Consider the following 4,264-nt stretch of genomic DNA (forward strand, 5'->3'; position numbering starts at 1 on the left):
CTGGTCCATATAAAACTTAGACATAGTGATAAAAAAACTCTAAATAATATGTGTAGATCTCACCCATTCTCTTGTTCATGGGCATCCTCCAGGGTTTTTTTCTCCAGTTCAGTAATCTCCAAATATTAAGAATAAATCTACCCTGTCGTGCCCCTGGTGATTGCTCCCACCCTGACAAGGGCAGTACCCAAGTGTATCTGTAGCGCCCTGAGGGTTCGGCCGCTACAGGGGTATTGCACCTCTTCCAGAGGTGTGGTATTCCACTCCCGGGTAAGGATGGAGTATGGACCAGGGCTCAGTTAGCTGCACACATATACACTCCTCATTTCCGGGGGACAGCTCTACGGTGCTCCTATTAGTATGCAGGCACGACTGACTATGTCCCTGGCTGGAGTGGGGAGGGGGGGAACCCTAGTGATGTGGGAGCAGATAGGGGCTGGTTCCTGGGCATAGGAAGGAGCTCATTGGTTGCAGGTCACCTGGGCTCAGACACAAAGGAGGAGGTATATAAGGTGGGCACCATCTTAGTTCCAGAGGAGAAGAGAGAAGAGAAGTTCAGTCTGTGAGGAGGAAGTGAGAGTGGAGGAGGAGGGGAGCAGGGGCTCCGCTGGAGTTCTGCTCCAGAGCCAGGCCTAGGACACGGGCAGGGCGAGAGGGAGAGAAGGAAAGGAACAAAACAGAAAGAGAAAGGAACCGAAGAGAAAGGCCCAGGAACACGAAGGAAGAAGGGACCCTAAGGACCCAGGAAATTACGGGTGACGGGTCAGGCAAGGAATCCCAAGTTGGTGGAGGCAAATAATCCTCAGCCAAGAACCGGAGGTCGTGATCATTTATTGGTGCGACCCTTCACTAAACCTGCTAGGAAGGCACCATATAGGATAGCGGGAAACGGGGCCCACGTTTGCCCGCATAAATCCATGGCAGCTGGACAGAAGTTTGGTCACTGGTGGGGCACGAGCCAGAGAAAGGACAGAAGGGGGTCCTGTGCCATGCTCCTGAATTGCCTGGGAGTTGACCGAGCCCCTCACCTGGTGGACGCAGCACGGCTTGGGCAGTCACTACCTGTACAGAAGTGGCTTGGAGTATACGAACTGTGAGTAAAAGACCCTGGACTGCAACATGTTGTCTTTGTGCTTCTTACTTCGCCAGCACTAACGGTACTGGGACTCCCTGCACCATCACCCCCACCATCTACCCCTCGCTGCCCTGAGGCTACACCCCTCCCGTGGGGAGTCGTACTATTCCCTGCTGCACCCACAACACCAGCCTCAGCAGTCTGCACTGCAGCGGCGGTTAGCCCTGACCGCAATCCACGGGTGGCGTAGTCGGACATTACAAAGCGCATAGTAGACTACCACTGGTCTGACCACCCTGAGCCACGGACTGGGTTGCCACTACTACCCCCATCAGCACCGTACACTAGAAGGCCCGGTTCCGAGTACCCCACGGCCCAGGGGGTGAGTCAGCTTTGGCGTAGTCGGCAGGATCGTGACCAACCCGCCACAAACAGGTATTGCGTGCCTGAAAAGAGACTGTTTCACTGTATTAAAGATGGCGCCCGCCCCAGAAGAACGGACGCCATAATGTGCGCGCCAAAAGATAACAGGAAGCCACCTCCCATCGTGGGCCAGGTCCCAGAATGGTGCCAAAGAAGGAGCCCACCCCCAACAGCCATGAGTGCGGCTGTAGAGAGGTCCATCAAGGTGGGGGGGCTGCCCCTGAAAGTGATTGTCAGCAGATTGCCCCAAGACCACCCCCAATGGGGGCAGAAAGAGAAGAAAACTGCGGGGCCGGGTGTGGTTTGGATCAGTCTCACCGGACCACACCTGGAGATGGAGCCCTGACCGCAATCCACGGGTGGCCATAGTTGGACATTACAAAGCGCATAGTAGACTACCACTGGTCTGACCACCCTGAGCCACGGACCGGGTTGCCACTACTACCCCCATCAGCACCGTACATTAGAAGGCCCGGTTCCGAGTACCCCACGGCCCAGGGGGTGAGTCATATCTATTACCCCACAAAATGCCTCCCGACGCATTTCTTCCTCCTCAAAAAGGATTCATCAGGGGAGTGTAACTCGTATCTTGGGGAGCACTACAAAAAAGTGACTAAGTGCTATAAAGTGCTATGTGGTTCAAAAAATCTCGTCTAATGGACCTCACAATAGTGCTGATTCCCTCTAGTGCATAGGGAGCTTGCCTATGATGCGACAGGGGTAATGAGCCGTTTATACTGGATACTGGAGGTACCAAAAAAAATAAAAAATTAAAAAATGTATTATTTTAAGGATCTAATAAAGGTTATATTTTATATTCTTGGCTGATATATATTGTTAATACTGAGGTTTATAAGTGAATACTGCCGTAAGTTTAAGCAGTCTGTGGCTAAATATCTGAGTTATTGGTCTGATGGCAGGTTTTTTGGAGGTGGGTCTGAACACGCAGCAATGGTTGTCTGAGGAAAAGGAGGTATTTTCTGACAAAATATTTACACAAAAAAAATATACCCCAACTTTTAATGAGGCGTTTAAGGAACTGACTAAAACATATAAAGAACAAGTGTTTGCGTGGTGGGAGATACAGAGCCTTGTAAATTATGTTAAGAACGGCATAGTCCCAAGAGGCTTAAGAATCACATTGCTTCCCGGTCTGAGGAGTAGAAATACCCAACTCCTATCAAAGTGGGAACAGGAAGCCACGAATAGCTCTATACGGTTTATGCAACTTCTCTTAGAGGAAGAAAAAGAAAACCTATTAAGGTTAAATGAAAAATTAAAAGAACAAATAGAGGTTACCAAGCAGTTCCAAAGTGAACCAGATTTCAAAAATAAGGAAACCTTATTGCAAAATTCAATAGAGAGGTTCCAATACCATCTAAAAGAGCGTAAGCATAAACAGTATCAGAGGGACTTACAGGAGTTTAAGGAAAACAAGGCCTATCGCTTCCTGGAGGAGAGACCAGAACGGAAGGAGACAGTTACTGATCTCTCGTCCACTGAAACGGACTTCTCTGATAATGAAGGCATAAGTAAACCCTTCAGAGGTAGACAGAGGAAGGGGTAGAGGTAGACACAGAGGTGATAGAAATAATAGGCCTTCACCAAATGGGGTTTTTTTTTTAGAGAGGAATTACTACCTCAGGAATTGGAACACATAGATAAGTCTTCTATAATTAATCTATCCGATCCCCCCTTACATTAGAAGAGACGAGTGTTCTAAATAAGGGATTAACATACGTACCAACAAGTGATTTTAATCTCTTTGACTGGGTTAAAGATCTTAATCTATTTGCTCGCAGATTGAGATGGCGTAAATATTTTATACAACAAGAGAAACAATTATGCTCTAATTTGAATATCCCATTGGATCTGTTACCTGATGTGCAGGAACTAGCGGGACTAGATAAGTACCCAGATGGGTCTGATGGTATGGGTCCACATACAACATTAAGGAATAAAAGTAATAAAATGCCTCCACCCACTGGGGTCTTGTCAGCAATTGATGTTTTCGTAATTATGGTGACAAGGGATCTGACAAAGTAAGATACCAAAACCCGGAAACCAAACTGTTCAAGGGAAGAAATAAAAGCCCTTAAAACTCTGGAAAATGACGATAAAATAGTGATTAAGAAATCAGATAAAGGGGGAAATACAGTCATTATGGGAGCAGAAATGTATGAGAACATGTGTATGAAAATTTTAGCTGATAAAGAGAATTATACTGTATTGTCAAATAACCCCATTGTAGAAAGGAGAACGAAATTGGAAAGGATTTTGAAGGAGGCTAGAGAAGAGGATTTGATAAGTAAAAATGAATTAGACTTTCTCCTACCTCAATATCCCAAACTGGCAACATTCTATGCATTGCCAAAGGTGCATAAGGGACTGGACGTCCTAAAAGGGAGGCCTATAGTATCAGGCATTGAAAGTTTGCGACAAAACGTAGGTATTTACCTAGATCAGGTGCTCCGACCTTTTGTGGAAGCACTCCCCTCTTACACAAGAGACACTACGGACCTCTTGTGTAAGTTGGAAGGGCTACATTTAGATAGAGACGTCTGGATAGCAAGCATCGACGTCGAAGCCCTATACTCTTCGATACCACATACAAAGGGCATTGAGGCTGTAGAGTATTTTTGGGGGTCAAGAGGAAATCAGTTTCAAGCACACAATGTACTGATACTCACCCTGCTTGAATTTGTGCTTACAAACAATGTCTTTTTGTTTAACGGTAAAACCTTCCACCAGCTCAGGGGCACCGCT

The sequence above is a fragment of the Phyllobates terribilis genome, unplaced genomic scaffold, assembly GCF_046119375.1.
Source record: "Phyllobates terribilis strain yellow unplaced genomic scaffold, ASM4611937v1 Scaffold_8__6_contigs__length_399053987, whole genome shotgun sequence".
NCBI lineage: Eukaryota > Metazoa > Chordata > Amphibia > Anura > Dendrobatidae > Phyllobates > Phyllobates terribilis.